The following is a 26,556-nucleotide window of genomic DNA, read 5'->3' on the forward strand; positions in this document are numbered from 1 at the left end:
CCTTCATTCATACCAAATATGCTTGTGATCTCTTATCTCATGCTCAGATGACTACCTGAAAGCCAGTTTCTACTCTGGTGGTCATCAAGACAAATGCCCTATTAACCGGCTCAAATATTTATCCTTAGCCTTCTTACTATCACAGTGTTGTTGGTGCTTTACAATATGTACAATCTGCAAGATTCCCAAAATCCTAACCAACATCCATCGTGACCGTGGATGCTATGATGGGGCGGGATGTTCCCTTACTTGACGCTCCCACTGGACTGTGTACCTTTGTTCGTTCTCAGGCTGAGTACCGTGCCGTGGCACTCACCTGGCTTTACTTTATTCTTTAAGATCTTGGTGTTATTCTCTCTCGTCTTGCCATCTTGTTTTGTGATAATCTCAATGTCTTCTATATAATCATTAATCCAGTCTTCCATACTCGCACAAAACATATTGAAATTGATTATAACTTTGTACGAGAGAAGGTTGATCTTTAGTTCGCTTGTAAAGCAGTTTGTAAATTCCTCTCAATAGGTTGTTGATGTTTTCATCAAACCATTCTTATGCGCTACTTTCTCTAATTTGTGGACCAAATTGGGCCTCTGACCGAGACCGTGGCCCACTTTGAGGTGGAGTGATAGAAAACCTCAATCAACGGACTAATCGACCCACGATTTGAACAAGAAACCTCAATCTTCCTAGTTAATCTGGTCTTTACTAGAGAAGTTGACTATGAATTGTATATTGCAAAAACTATAGTATAAATATACAACTATGCATCCCCTCCCGACGAATTGAGAGAGAGAGATTGAAATTTTTTTCTAAAAATCATTATCTTTCATGTGTGAACTTACCAATAGTTTGGATGGTAAATCAGCATTACAATAGTTCTTAGGAAGTTTTTAATTAGAGGTGTACACGAGTCGAACCGAGTCAAGCTTGGCACAGCTCGACTCGGCTCAGTCATCGAGCCTGATTGGCCAGCTCAGCTCGGTTCGGTCAGCAACTTGGGCCAATTCGAGCCAAGATCAAGCCTCTGTGGCATTTTCTCAAACACATGGACACCTTCAATTTCTCACGGAATGTAAAGCAGCATCATCGGTTTACAAGTATTTCATCAAACACTTAGTAGTCAACATAAAAATCAAGATACAAGGGTATCTGTTTCATATCCATACATTCCTCGCCACCAGCCGACACTTTGTTGAGTCATTTCATCAAACACTTGCTGAGCAACATCAATATCAAAATAACTGAGTCACCGAACTGGTTCGAATCGAGTTGGGGTTCAATCCGAGTCAAGTCGAGCTTGGGTAAGTTTGAACTTGGCTCGAAAATTTTTCAAGCTCAAAAAATCAGCTTGACTCGGCTCGAACTCAGTTTCGAACAGTTCCACTTGGTCTGGTCGGAGACCCCGCCCCAATTATAATAGCTGGAAGAGCTCCAATGAGTTAGCATGGCTTCATCTAAGTGGGAGCCTAACCCCAATCCTTCCGTCGGTGGGCTTAAAAACATCTCTCCTCATTAAATTGGAAAAAAAAAATGCACTAGAGAAAGCCTGGTTTTCAAACCAGGACTCATTTTGGGACTCGGTCAGTCACCAGGTTGAGTCGACCCGACAAATTAAGATTTTTATTTTTATTTTTATTTTTATTTCATTTTGTGTGTTAAGCTCATTCTAAGGAGATTTGGGTGTCCATGGTGAGACTCATCCAAAGATTTAGAGGTAAAGATTTTGAATTATGATCCTCCATTCTAGAAGAATATTGGTAATCCACCATAGCAAGACTCATTGTCTTTGGAACCACCACCATCTTCCTCTTGTTTAATTCTTCTTCCTCAATTTTGGGAGAGGGAGGCACCTAGGCTAAGTCAACCAAGTCAAGAACTAGAGCTGTACACGAACTGAGTTAGCTTGGTTAACTCGCTCTACTCAATTCAAAAAAGCTTGATTCGACTCGGTTTGGAACTGACTTCGAGCCGAGTCGAGCTGATTTTTGAAGCTCCTACTGTTGTTTTGCATACTGTGAGAAATTGAAGGTGTACTTCATGTGTTTGAGAAAATGTCGCACAGGCATGAACTTGACTCGAACTGGCCCAAGCTACTGACCAAACCGAACTGAGTTGGCCAGTCAAGCTAAAGGACCAAGCCGAGTTCGAGCTGGGGTCAGCTACTGGCCGAGCCGGGCCGAGTTATGCCAAACTCGACTCGGTTCAACTCGTGTACAGCTTTATCAAGAACTAACCTTGAAATCAGGGTAAGTTACAAACAAAACCAGGGACTGCCTGGTTTTCCTGACCCAGTGACCAGGCTCATGATCTGGCTGGATTGATAGTGACAAATCTCATTCTTAGCAATTTCTCGGCCTGGAAGTTTCAGGCGAGATTTTCAATTTTGAGGTTTTTCTAAAGCTATTGTAGAGAAAATCTCACCAAAATTTTTAAATATTATTATAAACTAGTAAGTATAAAATTAATATATTTAACCAAATCCATGAGGTTTTTACTATATTTTTCATTAATATCGCAATATTATCACGATGAAAATGGGATATTTAAAAATATAATGCTATTTTGAAAAGGGAATTTTACAAGAAAAAAAAAATCTAATTAATTTAGCATTTACATGCTGGTGACTTTTTCACAAAGGTTTTCAATGAGCTGCGTCATTAAAATGAGTAATTGTCATTTGAGTGCCTTCCAATCTGGTTGGTAGATGCAATGGGGTGGGCAATTCAGGTGGTCTTCAATGTGATATTTATACGAAAACCACCTTAACCACCAAATGTGTCACTCTCTATTATGCGTAGGATATAAAATAATAATAATAATAATAATAATAATAATAATAAACTTTGCTCCATCTGCGATTTAGATGGACCAAACAAGTGAAAAGAGTATACAAGGCAACTTTCACGCTCTAAATAGTTTCCCTTAATGTGGCCTACATGAATCACATATTGGCCTGAATTTTGTTCCCTAGGCCCGGATTTTGGTATGGCATCTAATGGTTGGAGTGGATTCATGTAATCATCATGATGGGCCCTATAAAAAAATTAAAGTTGGATGTCTCTCCCAATTGTTTCCTTTGACATGGTTCACCTGAATCACAGATTCACAAGTCAATCTGATTTGTTGGCCTTAGACCTAAACATGTGATTACATATCTAATGGTCGGAATAGATTTCACATATACATCATGGTGGACCCCATAAAAAATCAAGGGCAGCGCCCTCTCCCAATTATTTTAAAAAGAAAGTAGATAGATATATTAAAAAATGAATTCCATGGGACACTCACCCTTGATTTTTTATTTTTTTTCAGGGCTACCATGATGTGTAAATCAATTGAGCCAACCATGATCTGTAGGTGAGATCCACTCCAACCATTAGATATATAATCCTACGCCAGGGACAGGGCTAAAAAAATTAGGTGGTATTGTGCACCACACCAAAGGAGTGGCGGGGAGAGAGACGTCCACCCTTGATATTTACTGGGCCACACAAAGTATGTTTGAAAGTTATTAGGTCAAGTACTTGTTAAACTGGCACATTTGAACAGCAGCACCTGGCCCCATCAAATCACACCACAGGGGTTTGTGGTGTCATGGTCACCAAACAGACTCCGTCCTAGAGGAGCTTTGTAGGACCCATCATGATGTATATGTTTTACCCATGCCATGCATCCATTTTGGCCGATCATTTTAGGGTATGAGCCCAAAAATGAGGTGGATCCAACGCTCAAGCGGACCTCACTCCAGGAACCGGTGGTGATAATGAGGCCCACTGTTGAAACCTTCTTATGGTAGTGTGATGTTATTTGCCATCCAACCTTTTGACAAGGTCAGTACAACCTAGACGATGGGAAAACACAAATATCAGCTTCTTCCAAAGGCTTTCTATGAAAATTTTAATGGTGCGCATTCAATGCCCACTGCATGGTCCACTTGAGCCTTGGATTTACCCATTTTTGAGCTAATATCCTAAAATGATTTAGAAAAATAGATGAACAGCTAAATAAAACAAGACATCACAGTGGACCCTCCAGAGCCCTGCCAAGACCAAGTTCATTGTGAGTCCACATTTTGTCAGCTTATTTTAGGCTATGAACCCAAACATAAGATAGGTACAAGTGGACCACACCACAGGAAACCTGATTGATTGAATGCCCATTGTTAAAAACCTTTTAGGGACCAGGAAAGTTTTCGATCAAGCTGATATTTGTGGTTTTCCTTCATTCAGGTCCATGTGACTTGATATACAAATTGGATGGCAAATAAACATTACAGTAGACCCTAGGTCCGTGAGACTTAATCAACAGATTGAATGACGAATAAATATTACGGGTGGCCTTAGAAAGCTGTTTTTAATGGTGGGCATTCAAATAATATTGTTTTTTTTTATCATGTAGTCCACCTAAGATTTAGGTATGCCTATTTTTTGCCCAGTACCTGGCAAAATTAATTACAGCCGGGATAATCAGGATGGGATGGGAAGAGCCAGCCATCACTGATGTTAGCACTGACAGTGTCAGTCTCTTTCTTGACAAAGCCGGCCTGGCTTTGCATAGGGAAGGGTTCTGAAGGGCCACTTGAATATATTGGCTTTTTCTTTTTTTCTTTTTTTTTCATGTATGTCATTATAGGGTGGAAGCCTAAAAATGAAGTAGATTCTAAGCTAATTAGTAAACAACAAGGTGGGGATTAAGCACATACGGACAAAAACATTCTAAGGATGCCAGAGAAGTTTTGATCAAGCTGATATTTTCCCTTCATTGAGGTTTATGTGACCCTGTCAACAGGTTGAATGATAATTAAATATCATAGTGAGCATTAGGAAGATTTCAACAGTGGGTGCCATTATCACTATTACTTCATGTGGTATGGTCTATATGAGCCTTTGATTTGCCTCATTTTTGGCTTATACCCTAAAATGACATGGCAAAACGGATGAACACCATAAATAAAATGCATACATCAAGGAGGTCCCTAAGAGCCTTTGCCTGTGCGGAGCTGGGGACATTGGCAGTACCCAATTCAAGGCTCAAGTAGACCACAGGTGGGAATTAAACTCCCATCGTTGCAAGCTTGAACTCCCACCTTTGCAAAGTTTATAGGGTCACAGAAGCTCTGGATCAAATGTGATATTTGTGTTTTCCCTTCGTCCAAGCCTACATAACCTCATAATGAATTGGTTTTTCCATTCATGAACTGTTTTAATGGAAAATAAACATGACAGTAGCCGCTTGGAAAGTCTCAGTCGTGGGTGTTGTTATCACTGCTGCTTTCCTGTGGTGTGGTTCACCTGTGCATTGGATCTGTCTCATTTTTTGGCTTGTACCTTAAAAAATAATATGGCAATATGATGGTTGGAGTGGATAAAATCCAAAATCACAGTGGAGCCTCATACTGTGCCAAGCTCACGAAAGGCGGGGTAATACCCAATCGGCATCCCAACCAAGCCATCATACACAAACATGTGGACCAGGAAAAATGTCACCACCACGGACGTCCTTGATGGAAGGGTCGCCACGCAATCTGCATTCCAAGATATCATGCGGGCACGGATTTGGTGAGGGGTAAATGCTTAGCAGGTAAGGCCCTGACCTTCAAATCATTTGAAGGCATGGTCCAAAAATTAAAGGAATTCCAAATCTCACGTGGACCACATGGCAAGGATTGAATTCCCACCATCAAAAACTTCTAGGAGGGCCACAAAAGTTTTGGATGAAGCTGTTATGACAAGCGTCCTACTAACTGACTGGAACATTTATCCCAATCTTTCTTACTATCATAGCATTGTTGGTGCTTTATAATATTTGACCATGACTCATTATCAAGGAGTTAAATGGGTACTCCATTACATTAATGGGACCTTTGATTTTGGACTTCATATTCGTACCAACAGTATCCTCAGTCCATATGGCTTTTTTTATGCTGATTGGGCAGGTTGATCTCTCACTTGACACTCCCCCATTGGACTGTGTACCTTTCTAATTGCTTGTTGTGGAGAATCAAACAACCGTCCACCATTAATCGGTCCATTACTAAGGCTGAGTACTGTGCCATGGCAGCAACTGCTGCTGAACTAGCTAACCGGCTTTCCTTTATTACGGTATTCTCTCTCATCTTGCCACCTTGTTTTGTGATAATTTCAATATGTTTTATATGGTCATTAATCCAATCTTCTATGTACTCACAAAGCATATTGAAATTGATTATAACTTTGTACAAGAGAAGGTACATCTTTGTTCCCTTGTAACGCGGTTTGTAAATTCCTCTCAATAGCTTGTTAATGTTTTCATCAAACCATTCTTATGCCCTACTTTCTCTATCTCGTGGACCAAGCTGGACCTATGACTGAGACCGCGACCCAATTTGAGTGATAGAAAACCTCAATCAAGGGACCAATCAACCCACGATGTGAATAAGAAAGCTCAATCTTCCTAATTAATCTGGTCTTTACTAGAGAAGTTGACTATGAATTATACATTGTAAATATATATAATTTTATCATGGAAGTTGACTATGAGTTCTATATTGCAAAAACTATATTATAAATATACAACTGCGCTTCTCCTCCCGACGAATTGAGAGATTTTTTTTTTTTCTGTAAATCAATATCTTTCATGTGTGAACTTACCAACAGGTTGGATGGTAAATCAGCATTACAGTAGTTCTCAGTAAGTTTTAAATGGTGGGCTTTCAGTGGCCACTGTTTCCTGTGGTGTGGTCCACCTGAGATTTGCATCTTTCTCTTTAATTTTAGATCATGCCCTAAATACCTGTAAAAGGGATAAACGGCGTGGATATACAACACATACATCCGGGTGGGCCCCACACTCACAGCCACTTAGCTGTACGCCTGCCTCGCGTAATCCACGCCCGCGGGGCGGTTGGTTCGCTGCTCCAGAAAGCGACTTTAGATGCACATGACATCACAGGCAGCTGCTCACTTTTCTGTACGTAGACCCTTATCTAATTTAAGTAGTAAGATAGTACTTTATTGTACTATTTTAGTACCGAAAAGTAAATTAGGAGGTCTATTCATTAAATAAATTGGATGTAATATTCTACCAAACCACTCACGTGCCACCTCACGTTCTAATTTGTACCAGTCGTCGCTCAGCTTATTTGGAGAGCGGATAAACGGTTACCCGTGGAACAGCTTAGTGGTTGTTACTCTTGTCATGTGGGGCCCACCTTGATGAATGTGTTTAATATCCACGCCGTCCATCTGCTTTTAAAGTTCATTTAAGGACGTATCCAAAAAAATTAAGTAGGTTTAAATCTAGGGTGGGCCATACTATTGGAAAAGTTGATGAATAACAATTAAAAGTTTTTTTTAGGCCACAAAAGTTTTGGATGGAAAATAAACATTACTGATCTATTTTCAGTGAGCCTTGGGAAGTTTTTAATTGTACATGTTCAATCATCACTGTTTCTTGTGGTGTGATCCAAGTGATATTTAAATATACTTAATTTTTGGGAGTATGCTTTAAAATTGAATGGAAAAACAAATGGACGGAATGTACATACATCATTTCATCAAGTGGGGCCTACGACAGTGGTAACACCCACTAGGCTGTTACCCGAGTAATAACTAATCAGCGCCCGCTTCTTTGCTACCACACAAAAAAAAAAAATTTTGCGGGAGTAACTCAAGTAGAAGTAAATAGGATTTCTTACACACATGGCGCTCGTTCCCAGTGATCAGAGCCGTTTATTAAATTGGTCCACTATAAATAGCATCGGTAGGGCAAGACTAATAACCCTACGATTACCAGGCTTTTTGAATTGTTGACGTTGCACTGACCTTCGTCAGACACTGTATACGCCCATTCCTTTGGTGTGCTGCATTATGTTTAACAGATACAAATAGCGTGGAGTGGACGGTGGGACCCTCTGATTAGAAATCTGATCGTCCACTGTTAAATCTGTCCGGTGTTTAGTGCCCATCACCTGATAGGCCCGACATAGGATAGGCAATGCATGATTGCAAATTTTGGATGGTCCTAGTGTGGATGCTTGATCGCAGGTGGATTGGGCTAACTAATTAATTTTAGTTTGTATATAAGAAGATGATATATTTGACTGAAGTTGACATTAGTTAGTTTTTCTGTTCCCACATTTTATTATACCTTGTAGAAATGTTAGAGATGAGAATTTTAAGAATCTCAATCTTAAAATAATTATTTGAGATGCGACTTAAAATTTCGGACATTCTAAGCACTTTTCATATTGGGCGCAATTCTTAAAGCTCAACGGATGAAGAGTTATAATCAAACTAAAATTTACTATTTATAGTAAAAACGGAATTAAAACAGGAAAACAACTATCGATCTAATGGTATTTTGCAAATCCGACTTGCGTAATCCGGCATAGCTCGTCCTATCCCAAAATCATATATTATCTGTGACTTACTCTACATCAAAGTGTTAGGCACCAACTCTGCCCATACAAATATACGATCTCTAATTCACAGGATCTAACTAATTAGTGGGGATTAAGACTAGTTCTTACGCATCAGTAATGCAAAGTATGTGTGATGCCATGTTAAATGCAACAACTATTACAAGCTACAGTCTCAACTAGATAAATCTGTATTTACTCTCCCACTTGCTAAAGCGATTAACCAATCAGCCCAAATTTCTCATACATAGGATTCAATTATGTCAGCAAACCGCAAAGCATACGTTTGATTAATAGATTGGGTATGACACCCCATATTTTTTCATACTCGAGTATTACCTTGAAAACTTAATCTTGCGGAGACGTGCGTAGGTTATCAACTTAGCTTAATTCAACTGTCCAACTACACTCTAAGTTGAATCCGGCCATTGACAGGAACTTTCATCCTTAAATTAAGCCATTAATCAATATTTGGACAATCATTAAACCCTGTTAAAGACAAATTAAGCCATTCATTATCAATATCAGGTCCTAGATCGCTTGATTCACCATTTATCGGGCCTACAACTCTAATGAGACAAATTACATTTAATCAAATAATTTAGCTATCGGATTATAAATGTAACTATCAAAACTTTCATAAATTGGACTAGGAACCATTGGAGAGAGAGAGATAGATTTTTTTTCTAAAAAACAATGTCTTTCATGTATGAACTTACCAACAGGTTGGATGATAAATCAGCATTACAGTAGTTCTTAGTAAGTTTTCAACGGTGGGCTTTCAGTCACCACTGTTTCCTGTGGTGTGGTCCACCTGAGATTTGCATATTTCTCGTATTTTAAATCATGCCCTAAGCATACGTAAAAGGGATAAACCGCGTAGATATAGAACACATACATCTGGGTGGGCCCCACATTCACAGCCACTTAGCTATATGCCTGCCTCACGTAATCCACGACCGTGGGGCGGTTGGTTCGCTGCCCCTGGAAAGCAACTTTAGATGCACATGACATCACATGGAGCTCCTAACTTTTATGTACGTAGACACCTTTCTAATTTAAGTAGTAAAAAAGTACTTTATTATACTATTTTAGTACCGAAAAGTAATTTAAGAGGTCTATTGGATGTAATATTCTACCAAACCACTCACGTGCCACCAGACGCCGACTAGATACTTACAGGTTGAGCAGCGAGACTCACTACTAAAGTGACGTCACCAACTTCTGTGAGCCCACCAGGATGTATGCTTTGTATCCACACCATCCATCCATTTGTAGAGATCATATTAGGGCATAATCCAAAGAATGAGTTAGATCCAAAGCTTTCATGGACCCCACCACATAAAACAGCGAAAGTGACGCCCACCATTAAAAAATTTTAAGGGCCACAAAAGTTTTCGATCAAGCTGGTATTTATGTTTTCCCTTCTTTCATGTCTGATTTAACACATGAACAGGTTGGATCTCAAATAAACATCATGATGGACCTCCAGAAGGTTTCAACGGTATGTGCCACTGTCTCCACTATTTTCTGTGGTGGGGGTCCACTCCAGCCTTAGATCTGCCACATTCTTTGTATCATGCCCTAAAATGACCTCTCAAAATATATGGATGGTGTGGATACAAAACATAAATCATGGTGGGGCCACATAACTTGGTGACATCACTTCAGTAGCAAGTCTCGCTACTCAACCTGCCAATAGCTAGGGCTGTACACGAACCAGGCTAGCCCAGTTAACATATCCCATTTGCCCAACTTAAAACCCGACTGACTGCCCGACTTTTTATTATATATATATATATATATATAGAGAGAGAGAGAGAGAGAGAGAGAGAGAGAGTAATGCTCACACACAACTAGTTGGACCGTCCAACTTGTTGCGTAATTAATGCTAATAAAAATTTGTTTTGGTGAAAAGGACTTGATAGCTTGGGTGGGACCCACAGTAGAGTTAAGATGAAATCCACACCAACCATCAGATGAGTCGCCCCATAATGGTGATAGGGGCAAAAAATCAGATGCATCCATACATAAAGGGGAGCACATGGTAGAAAATAGTGCCCTAGAAAACCTTATCCTCCAAATTGTTTTCCTCCCTATGGTCCACTTGAATTACAGATCAGCGTGATTTCTTGGCTCTAGGTATAATATAGAATTATACATGTAATGAAAGGAATGGATCTCATGTAAACATCATGGTGGGCCACATCAAAAGATGAAAGGTGTGCATTGGTTCCGAGAAAGATTCGGATGGCAAGGCAGGGAACACACAGCCGAATGTGTTGATGTGGCAAAGCTACATGGTCCTCACCATGACGTATACGTTATATCCAGACCATCCATCTATTTTATCATAACAATTTTAGGGCATGAGGCCAAAAATGAGGGAGATCCAATGCTAAAGTAGACCACGCCACAAAAATCGATGAGGATTAAATCCCACCATTGAAAACTTGTTAGGGTGACGGAAGTTCTGGATCACGTTGATATATTTTTTTTCCTAATCCAGGTCTGCATGACCTTATGAATACATTGGATTATGAATAAGCTGGATGTTGGATGGAAAATAAACATTACGGTGGGCCATAGGAAGGTTTTAATGATGGGCGTTCAATGTTCACTATTTCCTGTGGTGGGGCTCACTTGATAGGTGAATCTGTTTAATTTTTGGAACCATCCATTAAAATGATTTGTAAAAACTGATGGACGGCGTGGATATACAATAAACATATCAAAGTGGGTCCCACGGTTAAGGAAGCACCTATTGGTATGTTACTCGAGTAACACCTGATCTACTCGTCTCCCGTCCATCCTCGGTAACGTACCAATTTTCTCGAAACCAACGAGTGCCTCACCGACTTCAACCTTTCATCTTTTAACGGGGCCATTGTGATATGTGTGTGGGATCCACTCCGATCATTATATATTTAATCCCATGTTGGGCCCACAGAAAAAAAATTCTAGTCTAATTCGTGAATGAAGTGGGCCATACCAAATGGAAACAATTGGGAAAGGCGTTGACCTTTGATTTTTACAGGGCCCACCCGGTTGGGCCTTGGAAATCCACTTCAACCATTATATGCTATACAAAAAGTTAGGCTTAATGTCCAAGAAATCATGCTTATACATGATTCAACTGGGCCATACCAAGGAAGACAATTTGGAGGATAAGCTCTTCCCGTATTTTGTTTTCAGTCGTGTGGTCCACCTTAACCACGGATGGAGCTGATTTTTAGACCATGGGTCTAGCGTGAGGTGAATCATGTGATGATTGGGGTGGATTTCCCATTAACACCATGGTGGGGCCGATAAAAGTGGGTAAGCCATTTTCTTTTTTAAAATAATTTTTTGGATACAGCATTTATTAACATTAAATGCTGGACTAGTTGGACCAAAACTCACAGTCCAACTAGTGAGAACTCCATCCATCACTTTGTAGATGGAGCAGGTTCGAAAATGGATCGAACTCGCCCGATTGCTGACCGGGCCGAGTTCGGGCTGGACATGTTGGCCCGGTGACCGGGCCGGGCTGGGTTCGGGCTGGGTTTGACAGGTGACCGGGTAGGGCCGGGTTGAGCCCAGTTCGACTCGGTTCGGCACGATGTACACCCCTACCAGAAGCTAACCCGCGTCTCGTGCCACCTCACGTTCTAATTTGTACCAGTTGCCGCTGAACTTATTTGAGAGAAATTGACCACCGTAGACGTAACTTTTTACCCTGTTTCTTTTGCTGGAGAGTCCAAAACTTACCTTCCCCACTTAGACGTTGAATGTATGGACGAATGTTTGAGGACCAAAATACCCCTGCCATCCTTTCGGAAGCGGATTGGCTGGTGTGGGAAGACGAGCGTTGACGCTCATGGGCCCCACCATAATGTATGTTTTGTATCCATACATTTCATCCATTTGGAGAGATCATTTTAGGGAAATATCCAAAGAACAAGTTAAATCCAAATCTCCAATGGACCCCAGCATAGAAAACAATGAGACAGTGACGCCCACCATTAAAATCTTCTAAAGGCCACAAAGTTTTAGATCAAGCTGATATTTGTGTTTTCCCTTATTTCATGTCTTTTTTAACTTTTGAACAGGTTGGATTTCAAATAAACATTATGATGGGCCTTAGGATAGTTTCAACAGTGGGAATCACTCTCCCCACTATTTTCTTTGGTGGGGTCCACTACACACTTTTATTTCCCTAATTCTTTAGTTCATACCCTAAAATGATATCTAAAAATGGATGGACAGTATGGATATAATACATACATCATAGTGGGCCCCATAGAACTTGGTGATCTCACTTCAGTAGCCGACTCGCTACTCAACCTGTCAGTATCTAATCCGCGTCGAGTGTTAGCGCTGGACGCGGATTGCGTCCTACCCCCGCCTGGACGGTAATCCGTCCGGGAAGGGCTCTGTGGGGCCCACCGTGATGTAAGTGTTTTAACCACACCGTTGATCAATTTTCTTAGATCATTTTAAGGTACGATCCTAAAAATGAAGCAGGTCCACAGATCTAGTGGACCACACCAAAGGAAGCAGTTGCAATAATGACACCTACTGTTGAAACCTTTCTAAGGGCCACCGTGGTGTTTTATTACCATCTAACCTATTCATAAGGTCATGTAGACGTGAATGAAGTGAAAACACAAATATCATCTTGATCTTAAGCTTCTCAAGCTCCCAAGAAGTTTTTAATGGTGTACGTTCAATCCCCACTTTGTGGTCCACTTAAGCCCTATACCTGCCTCACTTTTTGAATCATACCTTAAAATGATATGAGAAAAATGATGAATGGCGTGGATAAATCATTTACATCACGGTGGGCCCCACAGAGCCCTGCCCGGACGGCAAGACGCAATCCGCGTCCGTCAGCGCTTGTCTTCGCATACCAGCCAATGCGCTTTTGAAAAGCAAGCAGGGGTATTTTGGTCCTCAAATGCTCGTTCGTACGTCTAATGTCTAAGTTGGGAAGGTAAGTTTTGGACTCTTTAGAAAAGAAACTGGGTAAAAAGTTGCATCTAAAGTGGTCAATTTCTCCTTATTTGGAGAGCAGATAAGCTGTTACCCAGGGAACATCTTAGTGGGTGTTACCCTTACCATGTGGGGCCCACCTTGATGAATATGTTTAATATCCACGCCGCCCATCCGTTTTTAAAGCTCATTCAAGGACGTATCCAAAAACATTAAGCAGGTTTAAATCTAGGGTGGACCACACCACTGGAAAAGTTGATGAATAACAATTAAAAGTTTTTTGTAAGCCACAAAAGTTTTGGATGGAAAAGAAACATTACGTATCTACTTGCAGTGGGCCTTGGGAAGTTTTTAACGATACATGTTCAATCATCACTGTTTCTTATGGTGTGATGCAAGTGAGATTTGGATATACTTAATTTTGGGTGTGTGTTCCAAAATTGGATGGAAAAAGAAATGGATGGAGTGGATATATGAAATATCATTAAGGTGGGCCCTATGGTAAGGGTAACACCCGCTAAGCTATTACCCGAGTAACACCTAATCGGTGCCCGCTTCTTTGCTACCTCACCAAAAAATAGTTTGCGAGAGTACCTTAAATAGCAGTAAGTAGGATTTCTTCCACACATGGCGCTCGTTCCCGGTGATCAGAGCCGTTTATTGGGTGGGTCTCACTATAAATTGCAGGAGTAGGGCAAGCCTAACAATCCTACGATTAACAAGCTTTTTGGATTGTTCGTGTTGTATTGGCCTTTCTATGGTCCAACAGACACTGTATATGCCCATTCCTTTGGTGTGTCGTGTTGTTAAAAAGGATGTCTTAAATCTGAAAAGTTCTGGAAAAAGTTCAACTCGAAGTCCAGCAACAATTTTTATGAAATTTTCGAGGTCTTCAACCAGTCAAGGGACAGGCTCGACCAGTCGAAGGTTACACAGATGGTGCGCGAATGCTGTGTGGACTGCGTAAATTTGAGGCAGTTTCAGAGAGGTGCGTAAGTGGAGTTTCCTAAACTATAAATAGGAGTCCCTAGGACCATTCTAAGGCATGTTAAGGCTTTTTAAAGGTATTCTAAGGGTTTTTAGAATGGGTTCTAGGGTTGCAAAGGGTATAGCAAGGGTTAGATTCAAGCTTGTTTGAATCGGGTAAGTCTTTTCTCTTTGTAATTTCTATTTTCATAGTGAAAATCTGTCGCTTTGTACCGTGGTTTTTTCCTGAAAGGATTTTCTACGTTAAATCTTTATGTTTTCTTATGTTTACTTGGTGCTCTTGGATTGCTATCTTAGATCTAAATCTGTGTGATTCCGTAGCACAAATCCCAACATGCCGCACTTGTTTAACAAATACAAATCATGTGGAGTGGACGATGGGATCATCTGATTAGAAGTCTAATCGTCCTTCGTTAAATCTATCTGGTAATTAGTGCCCATCACCTGATAGGCCCGACATACGACAGGCAATGCATGATTGCAAATTGTGGATGATCCTGGTGTGGATGCTTATCGCTAGTGGATTGCACTAATATAAGAATACTTTATATTTGACTGGAATTGTCGCTAGTCAATTTTTCTGTTCCCATGGTTGATTAGAACTTGTAGAAATATTAGAGATGAGAATTTTAAAGATCTTAATCATAAAATAATTTCTTAATCTGCGACTTAAAATTTCGGACAAGATACCACATTTATAGAGAGAGAAAGTGTTAGGCACCAACTCTGCCCATTCAAATGTACCATATCTACTTCACGGGATCTAACTAATTAGTGAGGATTAAGACTAGTTCTTGCATGCCAATAATGCAAAGTGTGTGCGACGTCATGTTAAATGCAATGCTTATTATAAGCTTCAGTCTCAACTAGATAAATCCACGTTGACTCTCCCACTTGCTAAAGCGATTAACCAATCAACCCAAGTTTCTTATGGGTAGGATTCAACTATGTCGGAAAACCACAAAGCATACGTTTTGAATAGGTTGGGTATAACACTCCGTACTTTTTCATACTCTGGTGTTACGATGAGAACTTAATCTTGCGGAGACATGCATAGATTATAAAACTAGCTTAATTCAACTGTCCAACTACACTCTAATTTGAATATGACCATTGAAAGGAACTTTCATCCTTAGCCATTCATCATTATTTGGACAGTCATTGAACCCCATTAAAGACAAATTAAGCCATTCATTATCAACATCAGGTCATGGATCGCCTGATCCACCATTCATCGGGCTCAAACTCTAATGGGACAAATTACATTTAATCAAATAATTTAGCTATCAGATTATAAATGTAACTATCAAAACTTCCCTAAATTAGACTAGGAACCGTTAGATGTCTTGTTGGTCAGAGTTGAAAAAAAAATTGCCTTTCGAATCAACGAAAATACATAAATAAAACCCAAGATTTAAAAGCATGGCCCACTTAAGCTATAGACCTGTCTCATCTTTAGACTAGTACTCCTTTGGGATCAGGGAAAACTGATGGACTGCACAAATGTTGCTAAACATCATGATGGACCCCACTTTAGAGCAGCGTGTGAACACAGCATGTGCACACCCTCAATGCATTAAACCCAAATCAGGGTCAAATCAAGTTTGACCCGATGAATTCCCTAAAAGAAGAGAAATCTCTTCTTTTCTCCTGTTTTCCCACCTGAGCTGGGTTTGAACGAATAACCATCTGTTGTTAATGATCCTGGACTACCATATGATTTCGTGTGAATAATCCAAACCGTCCATCTTGTAGAGCACAAGAATCCGATCAAACCACGGGTTCTCCCACATGTTGGCACACATGTACATACACACGATCTTTGACATGAACAATGATGCGTGTGGTGATTTCCAAAAGTAGGAAGTCGTTTTGGGTTGCTTCATTGGCAATCCATGTGCCTTCATCTCAACCGTCCATGGTAGAGTATCTCGACCCTCTGTTGTTGGGTTTCTTTCCGCAATCAAAGAGAGAATGTGGGAGGAATCTTTCCGTTTCGTGTGCTGGCACGATCCCAACCACCTAGTCGCTTCTAGAAACTTCTTCTGGAACCATCTTAGGCATCCATTTTAGGGCATTTTGCAGCCCCATCCATGTCAGTAAAGAGATCTCATTCTCTCACAAAATAGTTTGCGCAAGTGGGAAAGCTCAGCACCCATTGAGTTTTTTGGAATGCCTTGATGATTGGTGGGTCCCGCAAGCTCATAGGAATTAATACATGACGTTCATACTCTTCAGATCAAGAGATAAGTACCTCAATCGAAATCCACTTTAAGGGATGGGTCAACTTCCTTATTCAGTTGGGAAAACCGCACATCTATGTATGGCCCTCAATCTTTGATCAAAATTGACCCTTAGGTGGGCCAGTGTCCCATAAACTTATTAATGCAGGTGGATTGGGGCCATGCAATCTAATCAGAACGATATCATTTATTATTGTTAAACTAAGTTACCGAGTTCTCTTATATTAGAGATTGAATTCTGTAATTAATCCAAGATTTGTGTCTGAAACCTCTAGAGGAAAATTAGCAAGGCCTATAAGAGGCTACTTTTTAAGGCATGCATTACTCAAAATAGAAAGTTAGAGAGAGAGGGTGTGCATTGTTTTTGTCTACCGCACTGAGTTTGCCTGAGTCAAGCATTGAATTCGGTCTAGTCTCAGTGAGTCCTTGGTAAATCTAGGACGAGTCCAACCCTTGTTGGCATTCAGAGAGAAAGAGGAAGGGTGGAGAAGAGAGGGCCGAAATCAGGAAAAGTGGGAGTTTGCGAGGGTGAGTATGCGGACCGAGTTCACACTACCGAGTCAGGAGGTGGTGTTGAGTCTGGACTGAGTCCAGAGCTCCACGAAGTTTCAGGAAGAAGGGAGGAAGGAAGGAAGAAAGAGAATAAAAGAAAAGCAAGAAGAAGAGATGGAGTCGAGTGCGACTTGTACAATCCCCAAGTCTAGGGTTGTGATGTAGTAATAAACTCGGTGAGACCGAGGTCGAATCCACAGGGACTGAAACCTGTATGTAATCTGAAAATAACCAGAACTAGAACTAGAAGAAGATGAAATCTAAATCAAGTGAGTATGATGGAATAATGGTGAAATACTAATCTAAAACTTGTAAATTTAAAGGTGGGAAACTAAGGTGCCAAGGATCCACCTATAGCAATTGGGAAGCTACCTAGCAATGATTTAAGGACACGACTGGAATTAGAGTCACATCATATCCAGTTGGTAAGAAGAGATTTGTCAGATCTCTGAACTTCTCATTGGTCTAATCATCAATAGATAAGAATGACAAAGATTTGGAAGTGATTCTGTCACCTAACCATACCTGGGAGACTATGGCAAACAACAACAATTTACCAATCTCACAGCCAATCATGAGAGAATTGTGAAAGTTATGAAGGGTTCCATTACCCAACCATGCCCATGAGACGATGGTGAACAGCAGGGTTCCCAAGTTCACAATCTCAATACATGAAAAGAGAATATCTCAAGCTATCGCAGATCTATTGTAACTTGAGTCACAACAAACCATTAAAACTAAAAACATTCATTATAATCAAACTAACATCCATGAGAGTTCAAAAAACATAAATCAAAGCAAAGCTAATACCCCAATCACGCTACAAGCTTCACCTCTTAGCCCTAGCTAAGAGGTTTAGCCAGCCATGGATGTGATCAAGCTATAATCTCTTAAACAAAAATAAAAAGATAAGGAAAAAAAAAACTCTTCCATGTGCACCAAATGTCTCCACGGCTGCTTGCTTGATGCTCACGGCTCAAGATTGGATCCCCCTGGATCTCTGGATCTTTGATCTTTATAAACAGCAGCATGTAGTCGGTCAGTTTGGAGAACCGACTGAGTTGTAATGTAACACGGAATGCGTACTGTTTATGCCGTAGGGATATTCACTTCTGGAACGAAGTTTCGGGACAACTGATCGTCGGAACTCGTTTTGTCTTCATAGATGAGGTCATGACCCACTTCTCTCTCCCCCGGACGGACCGGATCAAAGATCCGGCCATGATCACGCTTGCAATCTGGCCCACAACGTCCGGAATTTTCGGACGTCCGCGAAACAGGACCGCGTAACTCTTACGCTGGATCTTAGTGGGGTCCTCGATCAGGTTCTAATGAGAAATCCACACTATCCATTTGATTCCCAGTGAAAAACCGCTCAGGAAAGGTGGGTTCGTTTCAACTTTGGCGTGGCCCATTGTACTAGATCTTGGTCCAGTGCACCTTGAGTGGCCGTTGTGCACTGTGCATAGGCACGACCAGTGGGGGCCACTTGAGATATGTATGAGAGATCCATTCCATTCATCTGTTTTGCCACCCCCTTTAAGGAGTTGAGACCGAACTTAAAGCATTTCCCAATACCAGGCAGGCCCCAAATCAAGATTTTATGGCCGATCTATCAGTTTAGCCACTTACACAGGGATTCAGGAGCTGAAATTCGACGTGTACAGTTCATTTATGGTCCTCAGGCCATGTATCAAGTTTCAAGCTGAGCAAATGGTGGGAACCCTGTGATCTTGCATTTTGGCTAATTTTCGGGCTACTTGAGCTTCAGTTTCTCAGTTTTGTCGGATCCTAGCGTGTAAATCCATTGATTTTAGTCCCCTAGGATCCATCCCTTGCCTTGGTGAATTCTGAACATTAATTCCATGCTTTTAGCACCCCATTTCAATCCAAGTTTGTAAATATACCTTGCAGCACAAACATGATTAAATCGGGCCGTTAAACAGTACCATGTTCGTAAATCCAAGTAATAACTGGGGTCTGATATGCAATATTTGACCCTCAACATGACTCACTAAGTCACTAACTTACTGGGCTAGTAAGTCCAGTTGTGCCTGGTATGGTTGTAACGCCCCGTGTTTTCAGGACCCAAGTATATGACCCATTTCCCAAAAACCCGAGTGTTAACCTCAAAAATTCAGTGTAAATTTGAACCGCTTATCATTAATCAGAGTTAACAGCAACGAAGTTAGAGTAAACTATGCATTGAATAAAAACATTTCAATCATCACAAAATTCTAAATGTAGCGCCCATATAGGACTTATACAATCCAAATACAAAGTTCATTAAATAAGAAAAACAGAATTCTATCATCTAATGGTGGAGCTCAATATGGGCCGCAGGGACCCCGTCTAACTCCTCAACCACCCGATCTGCTCCAGAAATCTGGGGAACAGTATCGGCTCGTTCTACACCTACATCAACTGTTACGGTTTGATAGCGTCAATGGCTATCACAGTGAGGAGCACCCTCTAAGATTACGCACTCATCATTCAAAATCAATATAAAACGCAAGTCATGAATTTAAATATATTAAACATGGTATTTCATAATCATACACGTATACTTAAAAATTAAACCAATTAATAGAATCTCATCATAAGCAGAATATGGTAGCAATTGCAATATAAGGAAACATGTTCAGATAGTCAAATAATCAATCACACGACTTTCTATTGCATCCGAAAATAACATTGTACATGAACTCCGCAAGATGGCTAGAAGATTGATAAGCGAACTTTAGCTCCATCAAAAAATCATGGTAGAAGCGAAATCCATGTGGTGAATAGAAAATCAACATTTAAACCTCTTCTTCACTCAGAAATCATGTCGTACGTGAACTCCGCAAGATGGCTAGAAAATTGATGAGCGAACTTCAACTCCACTCGAAAATCATGGTACGACTGACCGCCGTAAGATGAAGAGACAATCAACATACAAATCCTAGACCACCCGTAAATCATATCGTACGTGAACACAACAAGATGACTAGAAAATCGAAATCAAACTTCAGCTCCACCTAAAAACTATGGTACGACTGAACACCGCAAGATGGCTAAGACGCAACATGATATGTGAATGTAACCACCAAGCCACAAGAAGGCATCAATAATCCATTAATGCCACGAAGGGCAACTAGACAATCCAAGCCACACGTAGGCAACATGTGTCACGCCCCAAACCCAAAAATCGGATTCACACGAATCCCGATCACCGAATCCGGTGCCAACAGCCTCCGTAGTACCCCATTCTCGGCTCCCAGCGCTCATATGCCAGGTTCCGATCCTGGGATCCCACAAGGAGGATTTCCTAGCATACCTTTATCTCGTAAGAAGCATAACACAAGATTACCCAATTCACAAAGGCAACATCATCATCACATATCCACTAATATAAACTTGAATACAATGTTGAAAGGGGAAATACATATGTCAAAATAAAATCAAAGCTCTATAAGTCAGCTACATGCTTCAAGCTCCACGCTGCTGCAACCTAACATCACCTGTACGCATCTATCATGCATAAGCTTATAGAAAGCTTAGAAGGTGGTGAAAGTGTGTGCACTAAGTACCAAGTATGCAATACAATGCCATGAATTATACAATGGAATAAACGGAAATACTGACGAGATACAATATCAGAATAAGCGGAATTATACTGGTAAGTCCACGAATCATACAATATCAGAGTACGCAATACAGATCAGCTATACAAATGAGAAGTTAAAGAGAGCCAAATATCTGACGCCGAGTGTGCAATGCAATATGTAAATCCTACTGAGTCCGTCTAGACCATATAAGTGCAGAAACATAGTAACCCAAAATGCTAAGTGTTGCGGATGCAATGTAATATGCAGTGCGAATGAAATGACCATGCTGGAGTATAAAGTCGGGATGATAGTACGCAGTATCACAGGCTACGAGGTCTACTACAAAGGACTCATATCCAAACCAGTGTCATACCTAAATTTGGATGGTCAGACCCAATGTGGTAAACTCCTGATCTCAAGTTAGTCGCGCGCCCAACCGAAATCCTGGCCATGCGAAGGTACACGTAAAAAATAATTATGCACCACCAGCCCAAGTGGATAGTGAATGAATGAATATGCAATTCCTGCTCACTAAGTCCACATATCAGTACGGTTACTCTCTGGGATCATCACCGGAGTTTAGTACACTCCAAATGGCACTGCCGCTCTCCCAGCCACACAGTCCAAGTGAGCGTAAGAAACCTCACTATCCGTCTGGCCAATAGTCTGCCAATACCTATTCGGCACGTCGATAACGGACCCATTCACGAGCTGGTCAAACTCAACCTAGCAATGCCCCTTACGCTCAGGCGGGTAAGGCCACACCCCGTCCCAACTGACCACGACACAGTGGGAGATGCGGCCTCCTGATATTTGGCACTCGGGCGCTCATGTATCCACTCGGTTTCAACGTTGGGGTGTCCTCTGGTACTAAGAGGGTTTAGAAATTTTCACCCAGGGCCATCTATGGCAGCCCGATGCTAGAACAAATTTTCGGTGTCCCGTCTGACCATCCACAACATGCCTATGGAGGCTACGGCCCTGATGTCGCTAGGGCGTATAGTAATCACAACACAATGCAAGATGCATGAGTCATACAATCCAGTCATGCATCAATCCCGTGCATGTCATGCGCTCATGTGAGATAACCTCCACCTATTAGGGATTCTCATACCGTCCTACCCAATGACATATGCAATGATCAATCACATCTCATAACAAACATGCAGATGATGCGTATGGGCATGTATCATGATGCTATGCTGTCACATACTAATAATCGGTATCCATGATCGGCCTCGACAATGTGGATATTTAACCAACATTGCCCCCAGGGAATGGCCCACATAGAGCCAAACATATAATGGGCCCACGGCCCCATACAAAGACCTAATATACAACATAATGGGCCTTGCTCAAAGCCACATATACACAGCAGGTGGGCCCTGCTCATGGACCTCAAATACATCAAATGGGTCATTCCTCATGGGCCTCAAATACATCAAATGGGTCATTCCTCATGGGCCTATTACATATCACAATGGGCCTCGCCCATAGGTCACGAATACATCACAATGGGCCTTGCCCATGGACCTCAAGTACATCATAATGGGCCCCATCACATAGATCTCCTACTCATTACATTAGGTCTTAAACACGGGCTGCATATACATTACACAGGCTGAATACACATCTCATTGGGCCTCAACTACGGGTCGCATATACATCATATAGGTCTCGACAATCGAAATCAACCTTAACAATCAGATTCGACACTCGGAACCGACCTCGATACTCAGCCTCAGCAATCAGAATCGGCCTCAACAAATTGGCCTATACAATCGGTATCGATGAGAATGGGTCTAACTAGGCCTAAGGGAAGGTCACCATGTGGGCGTTTAACCATCATTACCCAAAAATGTGGACATTCAACCAACACTACTCCCAAACAGTGGTCCACATAGAGTCAAACATAAGGTGGGCCCAAATATCCAATAAGTGGCCTCAAATAGTCATCACAGGTGGGCCTTACACATGTAACACATGGGCCTACACATCACGGCGGGTCGATACATTAGGCCGCACCATTGGCCTAATATACGCATCACGGTGGGTCGCATCATTGGACCGCACCAATGGGCCTCATATCCAACAAGTGGGCCTCATCAATGAGCCGCACTAATAGGCCTTATACACATCAAGTCGGGCCTCGATAACTGGGCTAGAAACATATCACAATGGGCCACGACATACAGGACGAAAATACGTCACAATGGGCCTCGACCCATGGGCCGAAAATAAATTTCAATGGGTCTTACTAAATGGGCCATAAACACATCCTAATGGGCCTCAACCATGGGCCTCTAACATATCATAACGGACCATAACCATGGACCTCAAACATATCATAACGGCTTTAACCATGGGCCTCAATATACATCGCAATGGCCCACAACCCATGGGCCTCACATACATCATGTGGGCCGCAATACACGGGCCTTAGATACATCCCAATGGGCCCCAACACCTGGACCAAGTATACATCATATTGGGCCTCGAACATGGGCCATATATATACATCGCATTGGGCCTCGCCATCTGGGCCTTAAATACGTACATCACGTGGGGGCCACATTAATGGACGGTGTGAATATACAACATATATATCACAGTGGGTCCCACTATGATATGGGTCTTCCAGGAAGGTGGAGGGTTTGTAGATCACGATGAGAGCTAGGATTACATCTAAAATCATTTCAATAGTTGCAAGTGCAACATGTGCATCACTGTACACAATCACTATATAGGGGTACATGGCTCACTAATGATAATCAGCATTGTCCAAATTTTACTCATGTGAATCAACACCTTCCAGACATTGCCCAGCACCATCCAAACACTCTGGACGATGTGGATATGAAACATACATCGAGGTGGGGTCCGCAGCACCGCCCAAGCACTATTCGGCACCGTCCAAGCATGCCCAGCACCGTCCAGATCATCTGGATGGTGTGGATACGAAACAAATACTACGTGGGTCCCATAACATATACATGTATATATGTATTATAATAATAATAATAATAATAATAATAATAATAATACTATCATTATATCTAACCAGCGCCCAGCCCTGGACGGCGGCCTGGATATAAAATATATACATCATGTGGGCTCAAAATATATCATATCAGGCCCCAAATATACCAAATCGGCCTCATCAAATGGGCCCCTATTAATGGGCCATACCAATGGGTCGTACCAACTACATACTTCAACCATTATTAGAGATTATTTTAGAGCATTATATATTAAAAAAAAAATTTCATATCCAAGGATCACCTGGACCATGCCACAGATGGCAGTGGTGAGGTTGATTTCTACTGTTGAATCCCAGTGGCCTCACCGTAGTACTTATTTTCCATCCAATCTGTTCATAAGGTCATAAAGACTTGGATTTATAGGAAAAACAAATATCATATTTGTCCAACCTTGTAATCCAAAAGTTTTTAATGGTGGACATTTAATCCAAGACTGCTTCTATAGTGTGGTCCATGTGATCATAGATCTGTCTTATTTTTTTGAACTCAAGCCTTAAATGAGCTTATGGTTGGACGGCTTGGATGCAACACATGTGTCATGGTGGGTCCCACAGACCCTGCTGATGTCAACAGCAGTGGGACCCACTGTCCCCCTTAAGAATGGGTGGACGGCATGTATAAAACACATACCCCATGGGGGTTCCACCGTCCGTGGACGGTGGGAATAAAACACATACATCATTGTGGGGCCCAAGTGGGGCCCACCATAACGTTTACTTTCAATCCAACCTGTTGGTAAGGTCACATGTGTCAACTCCAAACCCGAAAATCAGATTCACAGGAATCCCGATCGCCGAATCCGGTGCCGACAGTTTTCGGAGTATTCTATTCTCGGCTCCCAGCGCCCATATGTCAGGTTCCGATCCTGGGATCCTATAAGGAGGATTTTCAACATGAATTTGTCTCATGAGAAGCATAACCACAAGTTTACCCAAGTCACAAAGGCAATATCATCATCACATATCCACTAATATGAACATTTGAATACAGTGCTGAAAGGAAAATAAATGAATCGAAAATCAAGCTCCAAAAGACCCTTGCACGCTCTAAGCTTAACACTGCTGCAACCTAACATCACTTGCACACATCTATCGTACATAAGCTTATAGAAAGCTTAGTGGGTGGTGAAAGTGTGTGCACAAGGTAAGTGCCAAGTAAGCAATATCAAAGTAATCAGAGTAAGCGAAAATACTAACAAGCCCGTAATCATACAATATCAGAATAATGAGAAAACATTATGATAGGCCCATAAATACCATCAGCCTTATCTAGGTCATGCGATATAAAAATATAATAAACCAATATCATATACTGAGGGAGCAATGTAAATCAGCCATGCAATGCGGAGATAGTAAGCCAAATACTATGTGTTGAGGATGCAATACAATATGCGATGCAAATGAAACGACCAATCTGGAGTGTGAAGTCGGGTTAATAGTACGTAGTATCGCAGGCTACGGGGTCCACCACAAGAGACTTCTATCCAAACCAGCCTCATACCTGAATTTGGATAGTCAGACTCAATGTGATACATCCCTGATCTCAGGTTAGTCGCGCGCCTAACTGAAATCTTGACCATGAGAAGGTACATAACAATTAATTGCGCACCACCAGCCCGAGTGGATAGTGAATGAAATGAATGTATGAGTATGCAACTCCTACTCAATAAGTCCACATATCAGTATGGTTCCTCTTTAAAAAATCACCGGGGTCTATTACACTCTAAACCAGGTTGTCGCCCTATCGCGCAACAAGGTGAGTGGAAGAGACCTCACTATCCGCCTGCCAATATCAAGCCCGGCTCGTCGATAGCGGACCCATTCCTCTAAGGCAGGTAAGGTCGTACTCCCTTCCAACCGACTACGACACAATGGGAGACGCGGCCTAACAGTATACGGCCCTCATGCGCTCATGCATCCACTCAGTTTAGACGTTGGAGCAACCTCTGGAACCAAGAGGGTTTAGGGACTTTTACCCAGGAATATCTATAGCGCCTCATATAGAACAGATTTTCGGTATCCCATCTAGCCATCTATGAAATACCTGTGGAGGCTACGACCCTGATGTCAGTAGGGTGTACAGTAATCACAACACACAATGCAAGATGCACGAGTCATACAATCCAGTCATGCATCAATCCTACGCATACCGTGTACTCATGTGAGATAATCTCCACCTATTAGGGAGTCTCATAACAATATACCCAATGTCATATGCAATGGTCAACCACATCTCATAACAAACATGCAGATGATGTGTATGGAAATATATTGTGATGCTATGCTGTCATATACTCATAATCAGTATCAATAACTGGCATCGACAATCGGCCACGAAAATGTGGACATTTAACCAACATTACCCCCGAGGAATGGCCCACATAGAGCCTCACATATAATGGACTCATGACCTCATAAAGGGCCTGATATACAACACCATGGGCCTCACTCAAGAGCTTAATACACATTACAATGGGCCTTTTACACAGGCCCAACATACATCACAATGGGCTCCATCGCCTGACCCTCAAATGCATCACAATGGGCCTCATCACATAGGCCTCGACAATCGACTTTGGCAATCAAAATTAGCCTCGATAAAGGAAATCGGCCTCAACAATCAGAATCAATTGATAATCAGAATCGGTAAATCTATCACGTCAATCAAAATTGACAATCGAAATCAATCGACAATCGAAATCGGTAAATCAGTCACGTCGATCGGAATCGGCAATCGGTCACGTCGATCGGAATCGGCAAATCGGTCATGTC

At 41.6% G+C, this 26,556-nt stretch overlaps 1 long non-coding RNA gene across 1 annotated transcript; it reads left to right on the top strand.

Annotated features, from left to right (window-relative positions):
• Positions 1-1,994: 1,994 nt before the first annotated feature.
• LOC131235462 (uncharacterized) lies at positions 1,995-2,426 on the top strand. Its single transcript, XR_009166146.1, has 2 exons — positions 1,995-2,142; positions 2,182-2,426. It is a non-coding gene; the product is annotated as an uncharacterized LOC131235462 (long non-coding RNA).
• Positions 2,427-26,556: the final 24,130 nt, after the last annotated feature.

This window comes from Magnolia sinica, chromosome 19, assembly GCF_029962835.1.
Source record: "Magnolia sinica isolate HGM2019 chromosome 19, MsV1, whole genome shotgun sequence".
NCBI classification, from domain to species: domain Eukaryota; kingdom Viridiplantae; phylum Streptophyta; class Magnoliopsida; order Magnoliales; family Magnoliaceae; genus Magnolia; species Magnolia sinica.